This window comes from Oncorhynchus keta, chromosome 1, assembly GCF_023373465.1.
Source record: "Oncorhynchus keta strain PuntledgeMale-10-30-2019 chromosome 1, Oket_V2, whole genome shotgun sequence".
Lineage (NCBI taxonomy): Eukaryota > Metazoa > Chordata > Actinopteri > Salmoniformes > Salmonidae > Oncorhynchus > Oncorhynchus keta.
Window position 1 is genome coordinate 45,047,531 of NC_068421.1, and position 12,678 is coordinate 45,060,208.

General features: G+C 44.4%; 1 pseudogene; it reads left to right on the plus strand.

Annotated features, from left to right (window-relative positions):
• The first annotated feature begins 1,780 nt into the window (after positions 1 to 1,780).
• LOC118395851 (putative PDZ domain-containing protein PDZK1P1) lies at positions 1,781 to 4,973 on the plus strand (annotated as a pseudogene).
• Positions 4,974 to 12,678: the final 7,705 nt, after the last annotated feature.

A 12,678-nucleotide genomic window follows, 5' to 3' on the forward strand; every position in this document is an offset into this window, starting at 1 on the left:
ATGACACTACATTAATAAGTAATGAATGGACTTGACTGTGCCTATCAAATGCTATATTGGGACACGGGTCCTCACATGAAAGCTAATGATCACCTGTGACTGTGCCCAGTGATGCTCATGCATCCGGACAGGGCCGGGGGAAAATACAATGCCTCCAGCAATCATTCATACCCCGTGACTTTTTCCACATTTTGTTGTGTTACAGCCTGAATTCATAACAGAATTCATAACAGATTTAAAAAAAAATATTATCACCCATCTACACACAATACCTGACAATGACAGAGTTAAAACATGTTTTTTTTTTTATTCTCACAATTTCTGAAAAGAAAATAGAGAAATATCTAATTTACACCCCTAAGTCAATACTTTGTAATTACAGCTGTGAGTCTTTCAACACAGAGTTACACATGGAATAAACAAAACATACAGTCAATAATACAGTAGAACAAAAGAAAACAAAAAGTCTATATACAGTGAGTGCAAATGAGGTAAGTTAAGGAAATAAATAGGCCATGGTGGCGAAGTAATTACAATATAGCAATTAAACACTGGAATGGTAGAGCGGCAGAAGATGAATGTGCAGGTAGAGATACTGGCGTGCAAAGGAGCAAAATAAATAAATACCAGTATGGGGATGAGGTAGGTAGATACTGTAGATGGGCTGTTTACAGATGGGCTAAGTACAGGTGCAGTGATCTGTAAACTACTCTGACAGCTGGTGTTTAAAGCTAGTGAGGGAGATGTGAGTCTCCAGCTTCAGAGATTTTTGCAATTCGTTCTAGTCATGGGTAGCAGAGAACTGGAAGGAAAGACAACCAAAGGAGGAATTGGCTTTGGGGGTGACCAGTGAGATATACCTGCTGGAGCGCGTGCTACGAGTGGGTGCTGCTATGGTGACCAGTGAGCTGAGATAAGGCGGGGCTTTATCTAGCAGAGACTTGTAGATAACTTGTAGCCAGTGGGTTTGGCAATGAGTATCAAGCGAGGGCCAACCAACGAGAGCGTACAGGTCGCAATGGTGGGTAGTGTATGGGGCTTTGGTGACAAAACGGATGGCACTGTGATAGACTGCATCCAGTTTGTTGAGTAGAGTGTTGGGGGCTATTTTATAGATGACATCACCGAAGTCGAGGATCGGTAGGATGGTCAGTTTTACGAGGGTATGTTTGGCAGCATGAGTGAAGGATGCTTTGTTGCGATATAGGAAGCCGATTCTAGATTTAATTTTGGATTGGAGATGTTTGATGTGAGTCTGGAAGTCTAACCAGACACCCAGGTATTTGATGACAATGATGACGGCACGTGTTTCCTTGCAAGTAACCATGGTTGACAAAGGAAGGACAATGATTCCAAGCACCACCCTCCTTTTGAAGCTTCCATTCTGTTATTCGAACTCAATCAGCATGACAGAGTGATCTCCAGCCTTGTCCTCCTTTTGTGGCAGGGCTGAAATGCAGTGGAAATGTTTTTTGGGGGATTCAGTTCATTTGCATGGCAAAGAGGGACTTTGCAATTAATGCAATTCATCTGATCACTCTTCATAACATTCTGGAGTATATGCAAATTGCCATCATACAAACTGAGGCAGCAGACTTTGTGAAAATTAATATTTCTGTTATTCTCAAAACTTTTGGCCACGACTGTATGGGGTAATGTAAGTAGGCCAGTGACATTTTTATTAATTTAATCCATTTTAAATTTAGGCTGTAACACAACAAAATGTGGAAAAAGTCAAGGGGTGTGAGTACTTTCTGAAGGCACTGTATCTCAGTTGGAGATGAGTAGCCTGGATTTTTGGATCAAGGACATACGGGTCATTCGTGGAATCATTACTGCAGAGAAAATAAACTTGAGTGATTTTTGTCATGATCTTTTTTGAGGATGCAGTGGAATTTCCACGGTAAGAGGAGTGATCATAGTTTTTTTATGTTTTGATGGCTACAAATTGGACGAGAGACAACGTGCATAATACAAAATAGGACATTAGCGAATTTGTCATGATTACACATTTTGGGCATCCTTAATGCCACTTCATGTTTCAACTTGGACTTTTTCCATTTTCCTCATAAACAGGCTCATTCCCTATGGGCTGTTCTGGCTCGGCTGACCTACTTGGTCTAAACAGAGTCTTTGTTTCTTAGCTGCAACATGTTCCGCTCTGATTGACATGTGGTGCAGAGGATCCAGGCATGTGGGCTGCAGCTGTTGCTGCTGGTTCTGAAGGGGGAGGAGTATAAGGAGGCGCTGGCCCAGGGACTGGACCTCCAGGCTCTGACCAGGACTTACCGAGGGGAGACGTGTTCCCGACCCAGGCTGTGTCACATCACCAAAGACTCTGTCTTAGGTCTGGGGATCAGCATCATCCCCATTGAAGGTAGAAACAAGTTATTAATTCCGTCATCTTTTTTGGCAGATCATTTGCTAGACAGTCGGAAGGAGAGAGGGGGAGATGGTGAGGCCGATAAGCGTGGAGTCCAATTTGAAAAACGGCAGACTATAGATATAGGGTTGGTCGAGAGATGGTGATGTTTGCCATAGGAGAACCCTTTTGGGTTCCATGTAGAACCCTCTGTGTCAATGGTTCTACCATGAACCAAAAGTGTTCTACCTGGAATCAAAAAGGATTCTTCAAAGCATTGTTGGTAGTGTATAGTGTGTTATAATTTCATATTTTTCTTATTTGATCATTTTTTCATACTTTTTAACTCTGCTTTGTTAAGTAAGCATTTCACGGTAAAGTCTGCATCTTTTGTATTCGGCGCATGTGACAAATAACATTTGATTTGATTACCTACGAGAGGATCTCAGTGAAGGCGTTTGATTGTGTCTGTTTGTATCTCTCCAGGTCAGAAGGGTCGACACATGTTGAGCACAGTAAGTGAGTGCCCTGCAGAGAGGGCAGGGGTGCGTAGTGGAGATAGACTGGTGTGGATCAACGGTGCATGGTATCAATGCTCACCCATTCAGCAATCAGTAAAATGGTAGGCATACAGGCCCTCCTTCTCAGAAATGCTCTTGGCAGATGTGTGTGTCTCTGTATGTGTCTTAGTAAGTCTGTGTGTGTGCACGTCCAAGCATGTTCCTCACTTCCCCCTCACGTTTAGCGATTTGTACTGCTCAGGTGAAGAAATGTAGCCATGTTATACCGTCCTAGTCATCAACAGAGAAAGTGAAGCGAGCTATATCTGGCGGAAACTGCCCATCTTGCCTATCATGGCTGGCTCTCACAATCTGCCACACAGGCCCAAAACGATGCATCTGGTCCAGGGGTCAGATGGATACGGCTTCCTATTACGACAAGGGAGGTTGTCATCGGGGGTTCGTAATGGTGAGAATGATGCACACATCAGGTGATAATGTTTTCTCTTTTGCTAGAAACTTCAATTTGTTGCATGCATGACCATGTTACAAGCACCTACTATGACCACCGTATCATTTCTTATTGTCATATCTTAATGATCCTGACTAAGTCCGTGGAAAATGTGCTGCACAGACAGACATACTCGACACGCTACAAACCTTGTAATAGGACATTAGAAAGACTCATACATGCCTAGAACAAATAATAAGCATTATACCTGCTGGCTGAGCTACATTTTGTTGCTGTTGATTCCAGCTCACCTACTCCGTGAGGTGGATGTGGGGAGTCCAGCAGAAAAGGCTGGTATGCAGGATGGAGACTTGCTGCTGGCGGTCAATGGGCATCCTTCGGAGTCCATGGAGCGTGAGAATATTGTCAGGAAAGTGAGGAAGAGTGGCAAGCGGGTTAGCCTCACCACCATACCCATACATGGAAGAGACTTCTACACAATAGGAGTTAAGCGAGTTCTGGTGTTAGAATATTGATTGTTTAGTAATTGTGTCAACTAAAAATACCTTCCCGGTCAAAAAACACTGTCTATTCTGTTTCCTACTGCAGTTGGGTCTATCTCCCCTGCTATTCCATGAGGACAGTCTGCCAAAAGGAGAGGGGATGAGGAAGACACAGTCCCCTTGCACTGAGATGCAGGATGGGCTGAGTAAAAATGAGCACGGTTCACTTCCCTGTCAAAGACTCTGTGTCCTCGAGAGAGAGAAGAATCAGGCTTTGGGTTTAATCTGGGTTGCGTTCATCATGAGCCAGGGACTTTCATAGGGCAGGGATTCCTTTGAACATCAACAACATAACACCATGGTCATCTAGCTCTCTCTCATCTATTTGTTGTCATCTCTATCATTATGTTTCCTGACATAAATAGGCCATTTGAAAAATTCCCAATCAAAGTTGTAGTAATGAGTAACAGCTTTCATCAATCAAAAGTTCCCGATATTGATCTGCTGTGTTTTCCACAAGCATTGTTATAATGACCGAGGGTAGGTGTTAAGATGTTTCCTATGAGAAATGAGTGGCACGTGTAACAGTATAACTTTAGACCGTCCCCTCGCCCATACCCGGGCGCAAACCAGGGACCATCTGCACACATCAACCACGAAGCATCGTTACCCATCGCTCCACAAAAGCCGCGGCCCTTGCAGAGCAAGGGGAACCACTACTTCAAGGTCTCAGAGCAAGTGACGTCACCGATTGAAACGCTATTTAGCGCGCACCACCGCTAACTAAGCTAGCCGTTTCACATGCGTTACACACGGTTATGACTGCAGTTTTCTTTTGTCCTGCAGGTGGTGGTAAAGGGCTTAGGACATAGGGCTGGACTGTGGGAAGGGGATGTCGTTGTGGAGGTGAATGGCCAGAATGTGGAGAATGAGTACCTTGAGGACGTTGTGCCGCTGATAAAGAAGAGCGTGACGTCTTTGAAATTACTGGTTGCGGAGAGGTCAGAGTATGAGAGACTCAAACAGAGTGGGCTTCCAATCACTCCTGGGGTCATACTCCACAGGAGAGGAACACTCACATGTACTCACGCACACAGACACACAGAAAGATACAAATGTTAATACAGAACCTACAGATCAATAATACTTAATAATCGAATGCGTTGCAGGTTTTATAGAAAAATAATTATGCTTTCTTGTGAAGGAATGCTGAGAAGTGACCAAAGTCATTATGAAGACAACATCTCACCTAACAGAGGAGGACCTGGCACTAGCACAGCATCAACAACAACATAGCTGCAATCATTAATTCATGTGCCAGTGATAACACTGCAAAACAATGCAGGATGAAATAAATGAAGCTGTTCCCACTACTTCTGAATGCAACCTGAAAGAGAAGGGCTGAATTAGATGCCAATATTTTGACCAGACCCATAGGGCTCTGGTCAAAAGTATTGCACTACGTAGGGGAAAGGGTGCCATTTAGGGCATAGCCATGGTGAGTCTGCTTCCATCTGAAACATGTCAGAGGATTTAATCCCTTCTCTACACATCTCCCAATCTCACGTCTTCTTTTTGAGGACTATTGCCGACAGAGCTATGCTAAGGACCTGCTTCTTGCGAAATAGGATTTGCAGAGTAGATTGCACACCGTTTAAATGATTGATATCACTTGTGTGTGAGAAAGGGATAATGAAGTTTAGGTTTATTCTAAGGTGAAATCAAGATAAACTAAATAAGATGGGGAAAAACAATAGTGGGGCTCAGTTGAGGATCTATGATCATTATTGTATGTGATGATTCAAGGTGTACAAAGTGTAAAGATCTATTATTAAGTACTTGATAAGCCATACAATTGCATAAAACTAGCTCAAATGTACAGTACACTACATGACCAAAAGTATGTGGACACCACTTCAAATGAGTGGATTCGTATATTTCAGCCACACCCGGTGCCGACAGGTGTATACAATCGAGCACACCGCCATGCAATCGCCATAGACAAACATTGGCAGTAGAATGGCCCATACTGAGGAGTTCAGTGACTTTTAATGTGGCACTGTCATAGGATGCCACCTTTCCAAGAAGTCAGTTCGTAACATTTCTGCCCAGCAATGTCCCATCTAGTGAAAAGCCTTCCCAGAAGAGTGGAGGCTTTTATAGCAGCAACGGGGGGGGACCAACTCCATATTAATGCCCATGATTTTGGAATGAGATGTTTGATGAGCAGGTGTCCATATACTTTTAGTCATGTAGCGTATATAAGAAAATTAACATGATTAAGAGAAACATATTCATGAAAACATTTCACTTTGAACAACTACACCATCTAGTGACCGTTTAAAAGTCTGACTAACAATGGAAATGTGCCTTTTCTGTAGCGTTCAGTGTTACATTGAACATACTGTACATATTGCACTGTATACAACTTCTGCTATTATACTGGCCCTTAGTCTGTGGAAAAGTTGCATAAAACTGCTATTCAATGCATAGAGCTGGCCATGCTCTTTAAGTGAGTTGTTGATGAACATAAATGAAGGTCAGTTGTAATGTAGTAAAGGCAAAATAATGACACATGGACACAGAAATAATGTCAATGCTAGTTTTTATTTGAAGCTACTTTGAAATACCTATTTTCCAGAGGGAAGGGAACAAAAACAACACAGAAACTAATTTAAGCCGATGTTGGAGAAACTGAAAAAGGAACTTGTTGAAAACAATCGGGCAAGCTCCTGGAAATACATATATCACTAACAATAACTCAACTAGTTACACTGAAATGTATTTAAAAAACGATTTAAAGACAAAACCTACAATAATCAGACTTATGAACTAGTACTTATTAAAATCAGGGCTGGTCCAACCTGCTCTTAAGGACCCACAGGGTGTGCAAAGCCTTTGTTCTAGCCCAGTTCTAGCATACACGTTTCTACTAATAAGATCATTCGTAGAATCAGGTGTGGTAGAACGCAGCTTGAACAAGAACTCACACCTTTTTTTTGCGTTTATTTTTTACCCCTTTTCTTCTCCCCAATTTCGTGGTATCCAATTGATAGTTACAGTCTCGTCTCATCGCTGTAACTCCCGTACGGACTCGGGAGAAGCGAAGGTCGAGAGCCGTGATCCTCCGAAACACAACCCAACCAAGCAGCACTGCTTCTTGACACAATGCTCACTTAACCCGGTAGCCAGCTGCACCAATTTGTCGGAGGAAACACCCTACACCTGGCAACCTTGCACAGCGAGCACTGCCTTAGACCACTGCGCCACTCGGGAGGCAACAAGAACTCACCCCTGATACAAAATACTAACAAATCACAAACTGCTGGGAAACACCCATAAAAAGATTAGTCTTTCAGTACAAAACAATTATTGCTGATGGGACTCTCTAGAAGGGCCGCCAAATGAGCAGCAACGCTCCTCTGGGTGTAAATTCTGTGGATTTGGAAACTAGAAGTGCTCCTGAGTAGAATGCACCGCTCTTTTACTGTGACACAACGTGCAGATAATTTTGTATCGTGCAATAAATGATAGGAGTACGCACAAAGCCGGCGCTAGAACGAATCAGTTGAAGGCCCTTTGATTTCCACCATAGGCATGCATGCTTTTTCACGGGACCCCCTATGTGTGCCCGCGCATGCGCGTTAAATTCTAAAGTGTATGTTATTGTCACTCCTGCTCTGGCTCTCGACGCTGTCGGTCTACTAACCAGAGGTCCTGGCAACCCACATTGCGCTCACCTGGCAACCATCATTGCGCACACCTGCCCCTCATCGTTAAGCACACTTGAACTTCAGCACAAGCACAAGCTCCCTTCATATAGCCCTCTGTAGCCTCAGTCATCAGGCAGTATTGGTTTCGATTACATTCAGTAAGAATCTCCGGTTTTGTATTTTCGTCATGTTGATTATTATTAAACCTTCTGCTTCCTGACTCTGTGTTCACATGACATAATACTGCCTCAGAAATTATGGAAGCAGCGGAAGATTACACCATCTTCCCTACGGTCGAGGAACAGGGTCATCTACTCCACCAACACCACGACCAGCTGGCTCTACTGGGTACGACCATGAAGGAGGTCCTCCACGTTCTTCACCGCCTTGACACCACCAGTGAGGGTCTCCTACCACGGGTCGTCACTGTGAGCCAGTCCCCCAGCCATCCCCCCAGGTCAGCGATGCCCGACTGTCCCTTCTGGAAAAGTATGATGGCACTGAATCGCAATGCCGTGGTTTCCTCCTCCAGTGGATGGAATGAGCTGGTGCTCCGCAGTCTATTCCACGGTGGACTGCGTGAGGAGGTCCAGACGGAGTTGGGATGACAATATATCCTTGGATGCTCTCATCGCGATGGCCATCTGTCTGGATAACCTGTCTGGATAACAGCTGTCCCTATTGCGGCCGGAAGGGGAACCAGCTTCAATGGTGTCCCAACACGGGGTCCGCTAGAGCAGAGGGACGGTCCTGTGACCTTCCGTCTCCCAGGGTAGGCGTAAGTATTCCATTATCATAATTTTCCGACAAACTCTTTTTGGTTCCCATTTCGCTGGCAAGTGTTCTCTACAGTTCTAGTGGACTCCGGTGCCGCAGGAACTTTTTCGACCAGGTCCTCGCCTACTCCCTTAACACAACTTCATACCTGCTCTCCTCTCCTTTTCCTGTCCAAGCCCTGGATATGTGACCATTGGGATCCGGCACAATTACGCACACTATGTCAACTCATGTTTAGTATGTACTCAATCCAAATCTCCCCGACACGCCCCAGCAGGGAAACTACTTCCTGTGCCTCAGCAGCCTTGGTCACATCTGTTCATTGACTTTAATGTCTCTTCCCCCCTTCTGATGGTTTTACCACTATTCTGGTTGTTGACTGATTCTCTAAAGCCTGGGGTTTTATCTCTCGCTCTGGTCTACCTACCGCTCTCCAGGTCATTGAGGCACTATTCCAGCAAGTCTTCTGGCCCTATGGCTTTCCTAGGGACATTGTTTCTGACCGTGGTACCCAATTCACGTTGCGGGTCTGGAAAGCCTTTATGGAGAAGCTGGGGGGGGGCACGGTCAGCCTCACATCTGGGTGCCGGCCTCAGTCTAACAGGCAGGTGGAGAGGACCAACCAGGAGCTGGGGAGGTTCCGAAGGAGACCGCCCTCTGAAGGATCAGTGGACCGCCACCGCAGTGAGGCTCCCGTGTTCCATTCTGGTGATCACGTCTGGCTCTCGACCAGGAACCTCCCGCTCTTCCTGCTCTGCCAGAAGCTGAGCCCTCGGTTTGTGGGAACCTTGAGGGTGAATGAAGTAACCTATCCTTTAGAACTCCCCACCAACTACCGGATCTCACCCTCCTTTCCATGTTTCCCTCCGCAGGCTGGTGGTTCCTGATCCCAACATCATCCGGGTTTCCATCGCCGCCATCCGTTTGGTTTCTCAATCATTGCCATGTGTTTAATCAGCAAAAAAAATCTGAACTAAAATAATACAAAGTTAAAATTCAACCAAGGCTAGAGCACCAGACTCAGCCATATGAACACATTGCCATGCTATGTTGTCTTAGGTCTCTTTTATTGTTGTGTTAGCTCTTATTTTTAATCTCCGTCCCCGCAGGAGGCCTTTTGGTAGGCCATCATTGTAAATAAGAATTTGTTCTTAACTGACTACTTAAATAAAAATGTATACGCTGTGGAGCTAAAGGAGTGAGTGCATAGAACTCCCAGCATCAGTAGGACATGTCAACTACCGGTAAGTAAAATGCATAGGGCTAAAGCTGACAAATAAAAACATCCTGATGCAAATTCCGGTTCTTTCAATCCCATTCATCTCTCTACTCTGCCTCCCTTTCTATCCATCTTGACTTGAGCTACTGCTATAATGAAACATTGTATCAAATCGTCAACTGGATCCAGCCTGAATCTGTCCCTAGCGAACTTGCAACACTGCATCAACAAGCCTATTTCAGGCACTGCGCGTTTCCCACACCAGCGAGCACAGGACAGACAGCTGTTTTAAATGTTTCCACTGGACATATGGAATCATCCGATCATGATATTTAGCTCTTTCACACCAAGGCTTGGTGATTATCAAGGCTGGGAGTGTTGAAAATATTTTTTAAATACTGAGGAACTGTCATTTTTCAATGGCTGTTTAAAAAACAGACTTGACTTTCAGTGAGGTGAAGAAACATTACTTGAAGCTCAGCTTATGGCGAGTTAAGACAATCAGACATTAGTATTTGGGCACTTTCTGATGTTTGCATACAGCAGGCCAGGAAGGCCTACTTCTATGCATGCTCAGGCACAGGAGCTCTCTCAAAGTTACCAGGGCAGAGGAACCAGACACATGCTCATATGGAGCTTCCAAACAAAAGACAATTAACAAATCAGAACAAAAACTCAATGGTTATGAAATACACCAAAACTTGTTTCTCGCAAGTGTAGCAGGTTGTGAACTCCGCAAACAACTTTTCACTGAGAATGAAAATGGTAAATGGCTTATTAATACATGCATTAATAGAAATTAATGTAACCAAATGATGGGTGATTAACGGTACATTTAGTAGGCCTACTGGTATACATACTATATGGAATGTGAAATGTTTACGATCAAAGGGCAAAAAAATGTCGGGAGACTCCTGAGCCATTCCATATCTTCGCCACACACCCCTCCCCGTCTTTTTGTTGCAACATTTCAAATTATACTCAAGACACACTACCTTCACACATATTTTAGACGCTTTTCACTGACAGCTGCAACCCAATCAGCCCGACATATTGCAATGCACGCTGCCCAAATAGGCATAGGCCTACACTATTTTTTTTTTTTTAAGCTACTGATCCTCTGTGGCTAAGTCAAGCTTTCTGGTGAAGTACTTTGAATGTTTTTATTTAGACAGGAGTAATTATATAATTTTGGCAAAACATCAATTTACTTTAAGGGAAGACCGCATCCTTATCAGTGCACTCGCTAACTTTCCTTTCCAATTCGCAAGAGGCTGAAACCAGAGATCTGTAATGACAAGATGCTTATGTCTCCATCCTAACAATAGCTGTAGTTGTCCCAAAGGTGGGAAGGCAGGCGAGAAGTTTAGGTCTGTATATTATGCCCATACAAACGCATTGGGCGTATTCTGGACAGATTTTGGCGAGACTGAGCTCTCTCGCTTCGCCTCTTCCTCGTTGCTAAAACTCTCTTACCGTAGGAAGCATCCGATGAGCGAACCAGCACCCTTCTTCTTAAGAGGTTTAACGGTGGTTGGCATTCAATTTGTTGCATTACTGCCACCCTCTAGACTGGAGTACAACTCCTTTATTCTTTGCTTGAAAAATAAAAAGTACTAAATAAAATACCCTACCATCTAACACTACACTCACTAATTTCAAAAGTATATAAAATCAAATTAGCACCACCCTGCTCCACGAATTAAATGTATTTATTCCTACCTCATGCCATCATCCTGAAAGGATGGGAAATAAACACTTCATTTTTTTTAAACACACCCTGTAACTCTTCTGATGTCAAGTCTCACACACCCAAATACCTCTCTGCAGCTGCCACCACAACCTCCATTTTCTGAGACTTCCGTTCCATCCCTGCAGTACAGTTGATAACCATTGCTATAAATGCTAAAAATCCAATCGTACTGAAACTTATATCACTTTTTGGCCTATTCCTCTGTACTGGTATGTCTCTACTACTCTCACCACTCCTCCCTCTGTACTGGTATGTCTCTACTACTCTCACCACTCCTCCCTCTGTACTGGTATGTCTCTACTACTCTCACCACTCCTCCCTCTGTACTGGTATGTCTCTACTACTCTCACCACTCCTCCCTCTGTACTGGTATGTCTCTACTACTCTCACCACTCCTCCCTCTGTACTGGTATATCTCTACTACTCTCACCACTCCTCCCTCTGTACTGGTATGTCTCTACTACTCCTCCCTCTGTACTGGTATATCTCTACTACTCTCACCACTCCTCCCTCTGTACTGGTATGTCTCTACTACTCTCACCACTCCTCCCTCTGTACTGGTATGTCTACTACTCTCACCACTCCTCCATCTGTACTGGTATGTCTCTACTACTCTCACCACTCCTCCCTCTGTACTGGTATGTCTCTACTACTCTCACCACTCCTCCCTCTGTACTGGTATGTCTACTACTCTCACCACTCCTCCCTCTGTACTGGTATGTCTCTACTACTCTCACCACTCCTCCCTCTATACTGGTATGTCTCTACTACTCTCACCACTCCTCCCTCTGTACTGGTATGTCTCTACTACTCTCACCACTTCTCCCCTTTAACCCATCCTCTACTTTCTTCACTGCCTCAGCATATGACAACCTCTGTTCTACTCTAACCCTGGAAACCTCAACCTGCCTCTCTCGCACGGGACATTTCTGATCCCCAGCTTCATGTGCACCCCTACAATTAACACATTACACTACTTTCCCCAATACTACACATTCCTTTGTCTCGTGCCCTTCTGCACAGTTCTCACACATTGCACCCTCCCTCCTACACACTGCTGCCACATGACCATAAGCTTGACACCTGTAACATCGTAATGTATTCGGCACATGCGCTCATACAGGATAACTTATATATCCTAACTTCACTTTGTAGGGGAAAGACAACTTCAAAACTCTAAAGAGGACAAGGACACTTCTGTCTCCCCACCCTGTCTGCTTCGCATCAAACGACGAGCATCACAAACACCAGGAATCTTTCCCCTCTACTGGTCAACTTTTATATTCACTGCTACCCCAGTTATCACTCCTTTCATTGGTGCCCTTTTCTTGAAAGCGAAACAATTCACTTTTATTTCCCCCATTCGTCTAACGCCGAACGCATTCTCCCTCTGCCCGACA